The 18,001-nt window shown below is 43.9% G+C and overlaps 1 protein-coding gene across 3 annotated transcripts in view; it reads right to left on the reverse strand.

Annotated features, from left to right (window-relative positions):
* SGMS1 (sphingomyelin synthase 1) overlaps positions 1 to 18,001 on the reverse strand; it is a 202,338-nt gene that overhangs the window by 26,437 nt on the left and 157,900 nt on the right. The window contains exon 1 of one of the 3 annotated variants that reach the window (XM_075842654.1): positions 8,052 to 8,456. The exons of the other annotated variants lie outside the window; for them this stretch is intronic. The gene's annotated coding sequence lies outside the window, so the exon portion shown is untranslated. Of the gene's footprint in view, positions 1 to 8,051; positions 8,457 to 18,001 lie in introns of those variants that run through there. 3 annotated transcript variants of the gene reach the window in all.

Below are 18,001 nucleotides of genomic sequence, written 5' to 3' on the forward strand. Positions count from 1 at the left end.
ATCGGCTGACCGCATCTTTTATGCGGGCCTAAAAAATGGTCGCTAGACGGCAGCACATCTCCCCATGTGACCCCGGGAAACCTGTCCCGTACTGTAATCATGTTTCCAGTACGGGACAGTTGTCCCGCAGCGAGGCAGGGACTCTTGGCATCGTACAGAACTATGATGCTAGTACCGTTACTCCCTGCACTGTGTTCGGTCTTGGAAATACTGCCGACATGCGGACCGTGTATCACAGACCAAACACGATCATGGGAATAAAGCCTCAGAATGAGCATTCGTCCCCATACATTGACTATTGATCAATGTAAATAAAGTGAAACGAGTCAATTGGTGCTGGTTACCATACAAAACCACCATTACACTGGGTTTGCACAAAGCGTAAAAGTGACACTGTGGAACCAGCCTAAAAATTTGGAACCACATCTGCAAGAGCAATTCATGCAGATTTTGGTACGGATATAGCCGCAGATTTTACTGGATGAATGAAAACCACAGTATGCCTAGAATCCTCTACAGATTATTTTTACGCTGTGAGTGAACGGGGTTTGTAAAAATCCCATTAACTTACATTGTACTGTACTTTACTGCTACAGTTTGTCCCATTTTACCAACAAATACACGATGTGTGAACATAGCCGAAGATCTTCTGCCGAATCATGTTGTGGCAGGCAGACTAATCAAGCCATATTACAATGTGACGAACACTGGATTGTCAAGTGATCTGAATTATTGGACAGTCCTTAAAAAAATAAATGGATAAAACACTGACAAAAGGGCTAATCGATTATTTCAGCTTAATCCTCCCGTGGTAGGATTAAGTGGCAGACTATCAGATGGTGGATTACTGGAATTTTACTGTAAAACGCCTTCTCACTAAATATCCAGTAATCGCTGCACACGGTTTTCACACATCATCCTTTCCATCACATGCTCATTGACTAGAACGCCAGAATAAGTACATTAAACGTAATGAGTTAAAAGCTCGGCTGGCTCACCAAGGAATGCTTTTCTAATATTCTGTTGCATTTCCCAGAAACAATTAGAAAACATTTATTGTGATCACTTAGAAGAAAAGCCGCTGATTAGTAAACAATCACAAAACGAGACAAAATAAATACAATCAGGCCACGTACAAGTGACAGGTCTGACACTCAAAGCGGACACGATTGCTGTACACCGCGCTTGTTCCCCACAAAATAATCCTCCGTCCTCCCCTCCATAAAAAAAAAAATCTAGAACGAACTCAACAAGGATTAGAAGTTCACACGTTTAATAAAAATAGGCTGAAGATTACGCAGCGGTTTTCAAGGGAAAACTGCTCCAAAAACGGCTCAAGAAGTGACATGCTCCTTTTTACCTGGTGTCTTTTTATGCACGTTTTTTTTTTTAAAACAGCGGCGTTACAAAACGCCCCATTTAAACTAGATGCTGTTTTGCCTATTGAATTTCCGTGATTGTGTGATTCGCACAACTGTAGTAAAAACAATGAATGGGAACAGAAAAGGACCTCATGCTTTTCTGTTTGTAAACCTAAAAACAGAGAGTGTCATATTGATGCCGGCCGTGCGAAAATCACGCAGCCACGCACCATATGCTGATGCCACACTGACCTTTTGCGCGCGCAAAACGGACACACGGACACATCCGTGTGGATAAGGCCTTAAGTGCAGATTTTACCTGTGGAATTACCTGCAGTTTTGAAGCGGATTTTCTGCACCAAATTATGCACGCCGCCGTTCTGCAATCTGATTTTTGTTTGTCTTAAAATATTTTACTTGTAAAAGCCACGCGTACAAAAAACAACAGTATTAGGGTATATTCACACGCAGCAGCAAAATGCATCTGAAATTACGGAGCCGTTTTCAGGCGAAAACAGCTCCTGAATTTCAGACGTTTTTGCAAGCACTCGCGTTTTTCACGGACGTTATTGGAGCTGTTTTTCAATGGCATCAATGAAAAATGGCTCCAATAACGTCCCAAGAAGTGACATGCACTTCTTTGACGCGGGCGTCTTTTTACGCGCGGTCTTTTGACAGCGACGGGTAAAATTACACCTCGTCTGAACAGAACATCGTAAAACCCATTGCAAGCAATGGGCAGATGTTTGCAGGCGTAATTCGAGGCGTAAAATGCCCGAATTACGTCTGAAAATAGGCCGTGTGAACATACCCTTACCGTTCCGGAGTGTGGGGAAAGCTGGGTGTAGACTCAGTTCATTGGCCTCACTAATCGAAAGAATAGAATTTATATTGACAGAAATGTACTGTTGTTTTAATAGGAAAAGCTATTTGATGTTCACAAACAGACCCCTATAATGCAGGGGTGCCCCTTCGAAGGGTAAGAGGTAATGGTGGTCTTACACGACATGTAAGAAGACTGTTCAGTTATGCCGCTGTCATCCTGCTATAGACTAAGCCCTTAAGCATCTTACGTCTGCATTATAAGACATGTGACTTTCTTGCAGCTTCTGTGTAATACGAAATAATAACATACGGCTGCGGGATAAGAGGACAGGCAAATGCTGCGATCACTACCACCAGACACACGTCTCCCCTAAGAACACGGAATGTAAGCATGGACTCCAGGAGTGGTCTCTGAGCGGCCGCCTCTAATGGCAGCTTGTAAATGACACATAGTACAAGTACGCTATATAGTCCAAAGGTGACACAAACAGGTATAAAACGTACACACTTTATGCTGGGTCAGGTAACTGTTTACAACCGGAGGCAAAGTCTAACAGATTGCCATTTTATGGAGGAAGAATCCAACACAATCAAATCAGGAATTTCTTTATGGAGACCCTAATCGCCGCAGTAACAAAGCAAGGACCAGGTGAACTTTATTAAGAAAACTTAGATGTTACCAGAAAAAAAGTCTCCAAACGCAAATACGGAAAGCGGACATTGTATTCAGTCTACGTTGGTAACAATAGCGCACTATGTAGCACTACCTTACAAAGAGGCCACATGCAATGTTAAAAGAAACCTCTTGTCCGGGAATTATCCATTGTATTCTGCCATGTTTAAACATTGGAACAAAGATAAAGTGGACCTCCTGCGGTACAGCCATGTCCACAAGTAAACAACCAGCTCTTCCCCACAAATAGACCCTTCACACCCTCCGTTGAAACAATCGTCGTGTGAACAGCCCCATTGAAATACATGAGTCTATCTGATGGTCGTCACACGTACGTGATACACGCTCCTCTGAATGAGCCCTTTATGGTTGAGAGAATACATCTCATCTTATACAGATACACTTACAGATGACACTGGTAGATATTGCAAATTAACCTTTTGTATATTCCAAATCCCACCCCCCCCAGGAGGTAGAGCATAGCTGCCGGTCTTGTTTCCACCTTGCTCGTCAGGTTGGTGTTGTCTTCATCACTAGGCACCTTCTGGTAACATCTCTGGCTGGATTCACACATCGCGTATTTGTTGCAAATTCTTGATCCAAAGCCAGAAGAGGTTTGAAAGGGAATAAGAAATATAAAAGAAAAACGTATACCCCTTCTTCCATCTGGAACCACTTCTGGCTTTAGTGAAAAAAATAAAAATAAATCTGCAACAAAACGCAATGTGTGAATCCAGCCTTAAAGGGCTTGTACCGGAATAAATTATCACCTTTCTACAGGGTAGGTGATAATTGTCGGATTGCTGGGACTCCCACCGATATTGAGTATTGGGGTCCCGAACGCCGCTTTCCTCCTCACTCCTCGACCGCAGTGGGGAGAAGCCTGAATGGAGCAGCGGTCAAGCATGCGCCCACCGCTCCATTTACTGTCTAAGGCACCGATGGAAAAAGCTGAGCTCACATGCTCAAACCGCCGCTTCATTTAAAGTTCTTATTATGGTGGAGCAGTGTGGAGGAACGTTTGGGACCCAGATACTGATGATCGGTGGGGGGTCCCAGCTATCAAACAATTATCACCTATCCTATAGAAATAGTTGATTCTAGTATAACTCCATTAAAGTGCTATACACATAACAGCTGTTGGCTGAATGCTCATTCAGCCGACAGCTATTCCTTCCAACCTCCCCATACACACGTTTTGGCCGAGTGTACACGTGTTCTCAATAGGGAGAGGCGAATAAGATGCTTTTTGACACCTATCATCTCCCGGAGAACAAAAGATTGGGCATGTTGAAATCTAACAAGCCTGATCCTCCCCCATCTGTACTAATACACATTAGTCAGCTGGTCCCCCCGAAATTGACAGGTTCAGCCAATATTAAGGCCCTATTACACGAGCAGATTGTGGCCGGTGCAGTGAACGCCAATCAACGAGACATCGTTGATCGACGCTCATGTCACACAGAGCTATGGGTGGGGACGAGTGGTCATTACTCCTATCGCTCGTCCCCATACATTATCATCATGTCGGCAGTACATCTCCCTGTTTACACAGCGAGATGTGCTGCCGACAACGATATTTCACTTTTTTTAAACGATACAATCAGCAGATGAATGAGTGTATGCTCGCTGATCGCCGCCCTGTTTACATTGTGAATTATCGGCAACGAGCGTTCTATAAACACTTGTCTGCCCGATAATCGTCCAGTGTAAAACCCCCTATAGTCTAATGTGTATGACCACCTATACTGTACTACAAAAGCGGTCAATAAATATTCGTGTTTAATCAGTAATAGATGTAGGAGTGTCAGCAGACAACACAACTATGTTCAGCGCTTTCTATCAAAACAGAAGACAACACCAATTTCTGGTTTCCAAGAACATAGTGAAAGGAATTTATTTACCTCTAGCTTCAATAGAAAATGTGCCGAATGATGTGGGATAGGAGCCAACGGACACATAGTTATAAACTAGACAGAAAATAGCAATGCCTTCAATGCTGACATTTACCTTTACACGTAGGTGGAGACACGGACGACAACAGGGTTTAGAAAATGACTGGGTCTGATAAGACCATTACTCATCTCTGTGGGGCGCAGAAGTGCTTGGTCTCCATTGCAGGGCAGTGGTGGGAAGGTTTCAGCTGCATAAGACTAGGTTACAAAAACCACATCCACTTGCATTGGAGGCTAATTCTGTGCTGATTTGATGCAGAAATCCTGGGGATTGTAACTTTAAACATATCAGGATCAGGGAAAGGGATTGTTGTAGTAATTAGTTACAAGGTTCGGATAGCACTAGGTAATGGTGTGGGTGCATTAGTAGGGGCCCAACCCGATCCAATAGAGAAAAAGTACTATGCACACCAATATGGAGTTATTTATCCAAACAAATTATTTATTTATTTATAGCACTGTCACTGGCTATAAATAAAGAAGTTATTTCTATAAATAACTCCATATTGGTGTGCATAGTACTTTTTCTTTGTTGTGGTAATTGTTTACATCTCTATTTTACCATTCCTTTAAAAACAATGGCTTCACTGAGAAGTAGCGCTATATTTTCAGCACATTGTGAACACTGTCTAAAAGCTAAAACCTGGATAAAGACCTAATATGAAAGGGCCACTACTCCTGTCCTGACCGAGCGCTGTCTAGAGAACTGCAACCTGGTCTAAGGCTCTGTTCACATCTACGTCATGGTTTATAATGGTAGTCACAACCCAGTGCCGATTCCGTTGTATAATGCATCCCACGGCACCCGACTTACAATGGGGTTCGTCAGGGTTTTCACCATTTTGACAGCAAGAATAACGTTGCAAGCAGTGCTATTCATGCCGTCAAATCTGACAAAAGTGCTGACACTGAACTGCCTCCAACAGCCGTGTCCACAGCCAGAGGCCACGTTCAGAATTATGTTGGGATTTACGTGCGGATTTCGTGTCCCCATTTACATGCTTAGGAAAGCATCCGCAGGGAAAATTGACCAAGCTGCAATTTTTAAAATATGCAGAATGCTCATTATTGCTGCGGATTCTGCGATGAAGTCTTGGATTAGCTCCATTGAAGCCATAATTTGTGCAGTTATGAAGTATATGGGCGGCAATACAAGGACTGCCCTGATAGACGGCTAAACTCAGGACCAGAACGTTTTAGAATGAAAGTATAGTCCCAAAGCATTCTGGGGGGACGGAATGGGGACGGGACACAAGCTCACATACACATCCAGAACATTATATATCGCCAGTACTATGGCATCAATATAGTTCTATGTTAAATTAACCCTTCAGTAAACTTTCTTCAGCAACAGCATCTAATATACAAAGTGTGACATTTAAAGGGGATCTCCAAGTTCACGGCATGCTAATCATATAGTAATACAGTACAAATGGGGGTTTTGTTTTTTTATTACTTATTTTAAAAAGTGTTTTTTTTAATTAATTATTTCTTTTTTAACTCCCAGAGTACCGCTATAGATGTGATATTTTGTGAAAACAAGCGTCAAAGTAAAAGATCCATTAAAAACAGTACCTGAGTTGCGGTCATGGGTCCGTGGCCTATAGTGATACCTACTAGTCAAGTCTGACAACAGACGTTTCCAGCTTTAATACACTGTGCTCGGCTAATATATATTCCTTTATTCCGTAACATCAATGGAGTTTTCTTTCAGTGGTTTTCAACAGTTAGCTAAAAGATATTAAAACTAATCTATCATTTAACTTCTTCATATAGACTGTACGGTAACTCCGCACGGATCATAGTGATCTCAGCTGCAGAGGGCAAACCCCGTATGTGGCAGATAATGGAGTAGGCATTGGAATGAAGCGGAGAGAATGCCCACCTGTAGGCAGATACAGCCAGTATCTTGATACTTACGTAAAGTTACAGGACCACAGGTGCTCTGTTGGTTTAGCTTTACATAGTAAAAACGCAGTACACCTCTCTAAAAAATTATGTCCATCATGTAAAAAGTGGGTGTCCAGTGTAAGCGGCTATTTAATGCCCGCTATGTAAAGGACACCTCCCCCTTGCCAGCACAGCGCCATCATTACAGCAGGAAGGACAACACACAACCGGCGATTACTAACACTTCACGTGATACATCTGCCTGTCCCGGACGAGGATTTCTCCGCATTCCCATATCATTAGCATTCATCTTCTCCAGCAACAAGATACCGTCTCAACAAGTAGACAAGATCACTTTTTTTTTGTTTTTTTGGGGGGTTAGGGTCATTAGGTTAAATTTCCTGTAAGCACTTCCTAAATACTTAATGCAAAATTCACGTTACTAAACGGTGGTGCTGTGACCATTTCAACCCATCTCCCATAACTAAGCGACGTAAACAAGCGGATTCTGAAAACCTTGAAAAAGATTTCTCAATCACGTGAGGATGACAGATTTCTGCCCCTCCAGACATTGTGTGGCTTCTGCATATGGTGCGGCGTCACCAGCCGCCTCCATGTGTGCTAAAGTCCATGTGACTATACGACTGTCACACAGCTGCCCCAACCCTAGAGACCCTTACCCCACGCCAAACTCCAGCCTGGCACAAGTCTGTCCTAACTTATAGCACTCAGACCCGGACACTTAAGGGAATAACAGCAACAAACATGGCAGGCACACAAGCGAAGGGACAGTAAATATAAAGGGTCACAATTCTGTGTGAGAATTAAAGCCATCAGAGATATTTTCAGATGTTCATAACATTGTGACATTTATACAAAAGTACTGTAAACATACAGCTGGCAAAGGTGATGACAAGTCTGTGCCAACATTACATCCAGAAGATCGGATATCCAACACATCTTATGTTCATTTATTGTACAGTTCAATCTGATCTACTGTTCTCTGTTATCTGCCAAGCTCACAATGACTATTTTACCGCACATATGTCCAGTCTGGACACACATTTGGTTGGATTTCTCCTGCTCTCCTGTGGTCACTGAAAGTTGTAGCGGAGCAGAAAGTAACACTGTGCCGATGACGTCATAACTCGGGACTCCTCAGGGCTCCACAGATGTCTCGGGATCCCCCATAGGTGTAACGCTAATCTAATACCCAGCCTATGATGGAACTACAATTCCCAGACTGCCCCAACAGCGAAACAGTGGCAGTGGTTTCTGGAAGTTGTAGTTCCACCACGGCTTACTACTGTTCTACACTCCGGACCCCTCTCCTCATGGTGGACTCACCTCACACTGCCACCGTCCCACTACATCCGCGCTGCTCCGTCTTCTCGGAGGTTTCCCGGCGCAGCTCGCTCAGAAGTTACTGGGAAGGAGGGACACACAGGGGCGGGAGTCCCGGCCGGGAGCAGGGAGCCTATAGGAGAGCAGCAGGCCTTCAGGCCTCATCTAATTAATGACTTCCAAGGCTGAGAGTGAGGGCGGATGGGTGTGTTCTCCGTCGCACTGTGTGACTGGGTGTGGTGCCGCTCACTTCTCATCAGGTTTACATTTATCTCTATATAAAGAACCGTCACCGGAGAACGCGGCTCTACAGGCGGCGGACGGAAAGTCCTAACAAACTTTTATGTCCTAGTAAAAAGTCCGATAAGCGTGTAATGAATGACATGCCGCTTATCTCCAGGACCATACAGTCGACGGGACACTGATCCCTATTTATACTGGAGAATGTAAACAAACCATCTCTACAGACATGATCCCAGAGACCACTACTAGGCCTCCCATCCCCCTCCACACTATGCTCTCACTCCACAGGTCTTATTCAGCATATCTGACTGGTCAAGAGAGTTCCCCAACTTCTATCCATTACAGCCTATAACTGAGATGTAATATTAGGGTACGTTCACACACTGGTATGTTCACACGTAGTCAACAAAAACGTCTGAAAATCCAGAGCTGTTTTCAAGGGAAAACAGACCCTGCTTTTCAGACGTTTTTTTACCAACTCGCATTTTTCGCGGCGTTTTTCGCGCCGTTTTCGCGGCGTTTTTTACGTCCGTTTTTGGAGCTGTTTTCATTGGAGGCTATGAGAAAACAGCTCCAAAAACGTCCAAAGAAGTGTCCTGCACTTCTTTTGACGAGGCTGTATTTTTACGCGTCGTCGTTTGACAGCTGTCAAACGACGACGCGTAAATGACAGGTCGTCTGCACAGTACGTCGGCAAACCCATTCAAATGAATGGGCAGATGTTTGCCGACGTATTGCAGCCGTATTTTCAGACGTAAAACGAGGCATAATACGCCTCGTATACGTCTGAAATTTGGCCGTGAACATACCCTTAACAAAAAACGTCTGAAAAAACAGCCTCTGATTTTCAGGCGTTGATATGGTCACACAGAGTTTTTGACGCAGAAACCGCGCCACAAAACTCGGCAAAAAACGGTCGAAAATGCCTCCCATTGATTGCATCTTTTTCCCGCGAGCGGTATAACCGGCTCACGGGAGAAAGAAGGGACGTGCCCTATCTTCGGGCGTTTACACCTCTGACCTCCCATTGACATCAATGGGAGGCAGAGAAAGCGTATTTCACCGAGTTATATGCCGGCGGCATTCAACAGCCGCAGGCAAAAAACGCAGCGAAAATCGGCGTGCAGGGAGAGGAAAATCTGCCTCAAACTTCCAAACGGAATTTTGAGGCAGAATTTGTGCCTGCAAAAAAACTCAGTGTGAACACAGCCTTAATTTGGAGCTTCTTTTGAGTCTTCTTTTCAGGCTCGTGGGAACAGATTGTCGTAATTCCCATTGAAAGCAATGGGCAGATGTTTGTAGGCGTATTAGGGGCGTTATTTCAGGCGTAATTCGAGGAGTAAAACGCTCGATTTACGTCTGAAACCGCTGCGTGTGAACATAGCCTTAGAGTAAAAACGGCTGTAAAATACGGAGCGGTTGTCAAGGAAAAACTGTCTCTGATTTTCAGCGGTTTTTAAAGCATCAAACATTCTTTGATGCTTGTTTTTTTAGCTGTTTTTCTATTGACACAATGAAAAACGGCTCAAGAAGTGACATGGGCTTGTTTTTACGGGGCTTTTTTTTTTTTAAACAACCGCGTAAAAAAACATTCCGTCTGAACAAAATGCAGTTTTTTCCATTGAAATCGATAGGCTTGGAGGTTTGGAGGCGTTCAGCTTCCGTTTTTTTTCAGGTGTTTTACGAGGCCCGTGTTTACCTGAAAAACGTCTGAAAACTGTATGTTCACACGCCCCAAAAAATGGCTAATAATATGGAGGGTGAACGCCTCCAAACATCTGCCCCTTGATTACAATGGGAAAAATGGCGTTTCGTTCCCACCGGGCGTTTTTTATGTAGGCGTTTGTAAAAATGGCGCATAAAAAAAGCCCCGTAAAAAAGTGCATGTCACTTCTTGAGCCGTTTTTCATGGTCTCAAAAGAAAACCAGTTCCAAAAACCGCCGTAAAAAACGCACCAAAAAATACTTGATGCTTAAAAAAACAGCTGTATCTTACAGCCGATTTTGTTTGCCGTGTGAACAGACCCTTAGAGTGCCTGTACATTTAGTGTGTCCAATCCATCGCAGTTTTCTGACAGATGTGCCGCATTGAGGTTATTGGACGAAAAACGTAGCATTAAAAAAAAAATCGTGAAAAATACATTTTCTACAACTGTTTTAGTAAATACTTATATTCCCTATAAATAAAATTTTCGTAGAACTTTGTGTTGTGCTGTTCCTCTGTCATTCCTCCTGGAATTGTAGTAATAAATGGACCTTACTATTCCCCTTGTCAATATGCTGTGTCTCTACACACTCTTAGGGTATGTTCACACGGCCTATTTACGGACGTAATTCGGGCGTTTTTGCCCCGAATTACGTCTGAAAATAGCGCCTCAATAGCGCTGACAAACATCTGCCCATTGAAAGCAATGGGCAGACGTTTGTCTGTTCACACGAGGCGTATATTTACGCGCCGCTGTCAAATGACGGCGCGTAACTAGACGCCCGCGTCAAAGAAGTGACCTGTCACTTCTTTGGCCGTAATTGGAGCCGTTCTTCATTCACTCCAATGAATAGCAGCGCCAATTACGGCCGTAATTGACGCGGCGTTCAAGCGCCTGCACATGCCGGTACGGCTGAAATTACGGGGATGTTTTCAGGCTGAAACATCCCCGTAATTTCAGCCGTTACGGACGCCCTCGTGTGAACATACCCTTAGGGCGGATTTACACGAACATGCTTCACGGATCCGACATTAAGTGTGCATGAGGCCTTAAGGAGGTATTTAATCCTAAAGAATTGACGGTGCTTTTACATGGCCCGATATTGGAGGGAAAAACTAGCGGCACTTGACAGTACAGCACATGGATCGAGGCTTGTTTGCTTCATTCACAAGGTGCCCCTGGGGTCCAACCATCATTACTACAATCGTCTGTCCTCGACCATTTCCATCATGTCGGCATTTTATTAGCCGCGTAAAAGATGCGATCAGCCGATGACTTAGCATTTTGCAGCGATCTTGTGGTAATCGTGGTAAGAAGATGCAGTTTGACCGTACTGTGTGAACTGACCCTTCAGACAGAAGATGTCGGCAATGAGTCAGCAGCATGGCTCCAGACTTCTGCACATGCCCAGAGCAATCCTATAAGGCCCCATGAACACGACCGTAGACTTCGCCTGTAATTACGAACCCATTCATTTCTATGGCCAACGGACACCTTCACGTATATTTACAGAAAGGTGTCCGTGCCGTAGAAAGGCTACGCAAAAGATAGGACATGTACTTTATATGGGAGCTTGGCCCGCAAATGCGGATGGCTGTCCATGGCCGGCCGTGCCCCTAATCACGTACTGTGGTTATGGGCACGGTTGTGTGCATGCGGCCTAAGGGTATGTTCACACGGCCTATTTTCGGCCGTTTTTTGGGCTGTAAACGGCCGAAAAGTCGGAGGCATTTCAATGGGAAAACGGCGTTCTGTTCCGGAGCGTTTTTCAGTGCGTTTTTTTACGTGTAAAAAAACGGCCGCGAAAAAGAAGTGCAGGACACTTCTTTGGACGTTTTTGGAGCAGTTTTCCATAGACTATTGAAAAAAGCTCCAAAAATGGGCGTAAAAAACGCAGCGAAAATCTGAGTGGCACAAAATACGTCTGAAAATCAGGAGCGGTTTTCTCTTGAAAACAGCTCCGTATTTTGAGACGTTTTTGTTTCAGCGTGTGAACATAGCCTTATAAGTATGGGCTTGTGTAGGAGATCCAGGACAGAGGCTTTTGTAATGTATCGGCACACGCTTAGCAGACTTTACATTGGAGAAAATAATCATGTGGCCATAAGGAACCATATTAGCTGTAATGTTGGTGGTGAAGCTGCCCCATCAATAGGGTGCCCATTATTACATCTGTTCTCTAACTGCATACAGGGGAGAGCAGAAGCCGCCATGACGCTGCCTTTCAACATTTATCAACTATACACAGGACAGGTGATAAATGTCCGACTACCTTTGAACACTTGTTTTTTTAATAAAATATTTATCATTATGTTTAATGCAACTTGTTAATTGGTTTTTATTAAAAACTTTTTGAGATACAACTTCTATGTGTCCTGGATAAAACTGTATGTTGCGCTCAAACCCAAATCCATCAGGACAGCGGGACTGACGGCTTTGGTGACAGCGGGTCCTGCGTGTCTCTGAGCCGCAGGATCCACCTGTTATCCATCACATCTAACTACATGAACTTTGAATGTAGCGGCACCACAGGAGGAAAGGGGGCTCTGGACTCCCATTCTAGTGATAGTGGGGGTCCCAGCAGTCGCACATCACGTTCTCCCGCGGATAGGTGATAACTGATGATCAGACCTATTCCACCTGTATTACCGGCCGTGCGGTGACAATACTACGGTAGTTATAATTTGACACATTTCTCTTCTTCATGTATAGAAGTAGCTACCTCCAAAATTCTTAGTTAGAACTTGTTTTTTGAATTCCCACAATGCACTGCTTGCGGGTAACAGAAAGCAGAAGTATTCTGAAATTTGCTTTAGGCATGAACATAGAAGAATATCTTACATCCTGATCATTTAAAGGGCCCCTGACTGCGTCTCACAGTGAATGAATGACATGTTGCAGATTTCTGCCTATTTACACACAAGGCAACGTGCTCAAATATATGTATACTTCTGGGAAATCACCCCGGGGTCAGGATCCCGGAGCTGCATTCCTTTACTGAGAATAGGTAAATGTTACACAATAGGTCGAAGCAACTGGGAATCCACAAGGCAGGAGATACTCACATTGCCTATAGTTACAGGAAGCCAGACATTCTCGTTTCTCTGGTCTGACATTACACCATGTCTCAGGCCTTGTTCACACGTCGCTGATTTGCTGCAAATTTTGAGTAAGCCAAACCCAGAATTGGATCCAGGAGAGGAGACACTTTAAGGGCGGATTTATACGAACGTGTAATACGTCCGTGCAACGCTGGTGTTTTTCACGCGCGTCGCACGGACGTATGCAAGTCTATGGGGCAGTGCAGCCGGTCAGTGATTTTTGCGCAGTGTGAGTCCGCTGCGTAAAACTCACGACATGTCCTATATTTCTGCGTTTTTCGCGCATCACGCACCCATTGAAGTCAATGGGTGCGTGAAAATCACACGCACCACACGGAAGCACTTCCGTGGGACACGCGTGATTCGCGCAACAGCAATCAAAAGTATGATTGAAAACAGAAAAGCACCACGTGCTTTTCGGTTTACAAACATCCAAACAGAGTGTCATAATGATCGCGGCTGCGCGAAAAGCACGCAGCCACGCATCCTAAGTGATGACACACGGAGTTGTTAAGTGCCTTTTGCGCACGCAAAACGCCGTGTTTTTTGTGTGCCCAAAATGCACACACTCGTGTGAATCCAGCCTTAAAATGGGTCCGATTCCATTTATAACAAATAGTGGAATTGCCCTTTGTGCAATGTATTACCAAACCGGCAATGGTTGAAACAAAAAAAGTGAATCACGGCGCAAGGTAAGGACAAGTCCATGTCACCTGAACATCCCGGATGAACTAAACCTATACATACCAACCAGAATATAATACCAGCTAAAATAAAATGAAGGTTATCAATGGCTCATAAGTCACATAGCGTTTAGCGGTAATTCAGAGGTGGGCGACCTAGCAAGGGAAAGCACCCATTCTGCATCATGAAAAAACAAATGTGAGGACAGCTGCTTTCAAGGACAGTTGTGTGTGATGTGCGACACAGGAGGAGAGGAGATCAGATTGTTACCCATCACTCCTACATATAGAAGAGCTGTGATGACCACACAGACACAACAGTGATATAAACACTTTCTAATATACACCCCCTCCTCATTCTGCCTCTGTGCTGGGTTCACATGGGAAAGGAGTTGCAGAGCGGTCACATGCTCGCTTTCCTTCTATAACATCGCCATTTCTGCAAACATTTCCTGAATGTGACATAATTACAGAATCAAGACCGGGCACCTTTTCAAAGGTCATCCTGATTCCACCATCACGATTCCAAACTATTTATTTGTAATATAATGTTGTCCTTGCTTGGGAACCCCCTCTATGAGCCAGAGTGGAGAGCCGCGAACAAGCGGCAGCTCTTGCTCTGGTGGAATCATGAAGTCCACGTATTACATTCATCTGAATTGACACATTTAATACTACATTTAACCTGTAGTGGCCACTGCAGGGGAATCGAGCAGCCGACAACAACTGTTCAAGACCCAAACCCGCGGCGGCTCTCATACTAAAGGCGTCATCTGTGATCAAACAACCCCAATTAGTTGTCCATAAGGCCTGATTCACACGAACGCTGCGCATCTCGGACGTGAAAAACTACAGTTTTTCACGTCCGAGGTGCATCTGTGCTCAGCGGTGCAGGACGCGATGTCACGCATCCCCCATAGTTGACAGTCTATGAAGGGATGCGTGATGCGCGAAAAGAACGGACATGTCCTATTTTCGCACGTACCCTTCACAAGGTCCGTTGAAACAACGGCTGTGTGAACGGCCACATTGAATTACATAGGTCCGTGGGACGGCCGTCCCACTTACGTTAAACACGCTCATGTAAATAAGGCCTTACAGAGAGGCATCTAAAAGTGCCCAAACCATGGGAAAGACAGATCCCAAAAATTGTAACATGATTTCAGTAATCATTTTTTTATATCGCGTAAGGTAAGAGTAGACTATGGTCATTTTATGAACACAATTTCTGTACGGTCTAAAATATCTTGAGTTCTTACAGGATTTGACTACTGGGAATCTGGGTCTTTTTGGAAACATTATACAATGTCATCTCTCGCTGCTCAGAGCAAGATATGTGTTGTGTGTGGTCAAATGGAAAACCAAGACTAAGCTGACAAGTACATTTCTCCTGTATGTGAAGCGCGTTGGTCCACGCGGCTCATTATAGATCTCAGCAGTAAGGGTATGTTCACACGCACTGTTTTCAGATGCAATTTGAGCGATTTACGCCTGAAAAAACGGCTCCATTACGCCTACAAACATCTGCCCATTGCTTTCAATGGGTTTTACGATGTTCTGTTCCCACAAGGTGTTATTTTACGCGTCGCTGTCAAAATATGGCGCGTAAAAAGACGCCCGCGAAAAAAGAAGTGCATGTCACTTCTTGGGACGTTTTTGGAGCCGTTTTTCATTGACTCCATTGAAACACAGCTCCAATAACGTCCGTAAAATAAGCCGTGAAAAACGCGAGCTGCTACAAAAACGTCTGAAAATCAGGAGCTGTTTTCGCCTGAAAACAGCTCCGTAATTTCAGACATATTTTGCCAAGTCGTGTGAACATACCTCAAGTCACACAGAGCCCTTCAGCTTGAAGAAAGAGATGACATTTAATTACACCTGTACATAGGATCTGAAGGGATGGAATTTCATTGTTTGCCCAGTACTCACCAGAGCCCACGAGAGTATTACATTAATGTGAACACACGTCTAATTTAATAATGTAATAATATACAGAGGCTTGGTTTGTTAACTCCAATATGAACATTGATCCACGTGCGCACGGTATATTATGGTGATACATAAACGGTATAGGGGAGACTTAATAAGCAATTTGCACCAGTTTTCTTGGGGGAAAAACCGCACATTTTGGACATTGTTCGATGTAATGCCACTTTTGCATAAAGTGACTAGGGCTTAGCAGACTTAAAGATTTGCTATTAATTTATGCCAGAAATTGGTGTAAAGTATAAAGGAATTATAGATTTCAGATTGTGGCGCATGGACAGCCGAAGGGCGGATTTACACGAACGTGTGCATTTTGATGCACAGCCGCCATCATTATGACTCTCTGTTTGGATGTTTGTAAACAGAAAAGCACATGGTGCTTTTCGGTTTTCATTCATACTTTTTACTGATGTTGCGCAAATCACGCGCGTCCCACTGAAGTGCTTCCGTGTGCTGCGTGTAATTTTCACGCACCCATTGACTTCAATGGGTACGTAATGTGCGAACAACGCACAAATATCGGACATGTCGAGAGTTTTACGCAGCGGACTGACGCTGCGCAAAAATCACGGACTGTCTGCACTGCCCCATAGACTAACATAGGTCCGTGCGATGCGCGTGAAAATCACGCGCGTTGCACGGACGTATTACACGTGCGTGTAAATCCGCCCTAAGAATTCGCCCCTTAATAAATTTAGCGCATCTTACTTCACTTTTAAGACTGGCGTACGAAACCTTTATTCGTGAAGTAGCAATACACATATGAAATCCATTTTGAACAAATTTATAAAATATATCTGACAACAGGTTCTGAAAACTGATCAAAAAGGAGACTTTTCCAGGTAGGTTTTCGTCTTATCTGGTAAACACCAAGTATCAAGCTATTGATCAGTCATGTAAGGGTATGTTCACACGGCCTATTTACGGACGTAAATCGGGCGTTTTTCCCCCGAATTACGTCTGAAAATAGCGCCTCAATAGCGCTGACAAACATCTGCCCATTGAAAGCAATGGGCAGACGTTTGTCTGTTCACACGAGGCGTATATTTACGCGCCGCTGTCAAATGTCGGCGCGCAAATAGACGCCCGCGTCAAAGAAGTGACCTGTCACTTCTTTGGCCGTAATTGGAGCCGCTATTCATTGACTCCAATGAATAGCAGCGCTAATTACGGCCGTAATTGACGCGGCGTTCAAGCGCCTGCACATGCCGGTACGGCTTAAATTACGGGGATGTTTTCAGGCTGAAACATCCCCGTAAATTCAGCCGTTACGGACCCCCGCCGTGTGAACATACCCTAATATAATAAGGAATAGTAAATCCATATACCAAGCAGATGCCTAGAAAGGATGTGCTCCGTTACCTTGTAATTTCACCCATTGATTCTTCTATAGTGCAAATTTGTGGTTGCCTTAGGTTGAAGGGTTTTTCCAGGCTTAGAAAAACATGGTTGCTTTCTTCTAGAAATAGTGCCACACCTGTCCATGTGTTGTGTCTGGTATTGCAGCTCAGCTCCATTGAAGTGGATACGGCTGAGCTGCAATACAACAAACAACCTGTGGACAAGTGTGGTGCTGTTTTTGAAAAGGGAACTGCCATGTTTTTCCAACCCTGGAAACCACCTTTAATCATATTTGGTTATTGGAAGGCACTTCTGTTATCTTTACTGTACAGCACAATTGGACTACTGGTCAATCTGAAATATTTAAAGTGTGCGTTCACGTAGATATGCTTTGTTTGAACAGAATACACCTCAGAAGAGAGCTAAAAAATAAATAAAAATGAAACCACTGGTTGCTGCACAGTATTCTGGGATCATGTAATCTGGACCATCCCTTGCAGCTGTAGGCGGTCCAGACTACACAACCAGATCCGCCTTGCAGTAACCAATTTATTTTTTAAATTTATTTACTTTTTTAACGAACTTGTGACCCTCCAGATGTTGCATAACTACAGTAAGGGTGCTGAACCATCTGGAGAGTCCAAGGTTGGAGACGACTGCTGTAGAATCTGCTCTAAGCCTAATGCAAGAATTTTGCTAATTTATGAATTATTTTTAGGTTTAGCAGCCATTTTTTAAAAGTAATTTTTAAAGTGAACCTACACTTCTAATGTCTGTTGTATACAAACAGATCAGAGAGAGAAGACAGATACACTACCGTTCAAAAGTTCCATGAAAACTCACACTTATATTTATCAAAAGAGATGCAAAATGATTAGAAAATATAGTCAAGA

Source organism: Rhinoderma darwinii, chromosome 11 (assembly GCF_050947455.1).
Source record: "Rhinoderma darwinii isolate aRhiDar2 chromosome 11, aRhiDar2.hap1, whole genome shotgun sequence".
Lineage (NCBI taxonomy): Eukaryota > Metazoa > Chordata > Amphibia > Anura > Rhinodermatidae > Rhinoderma > Rhinoderma darwinii.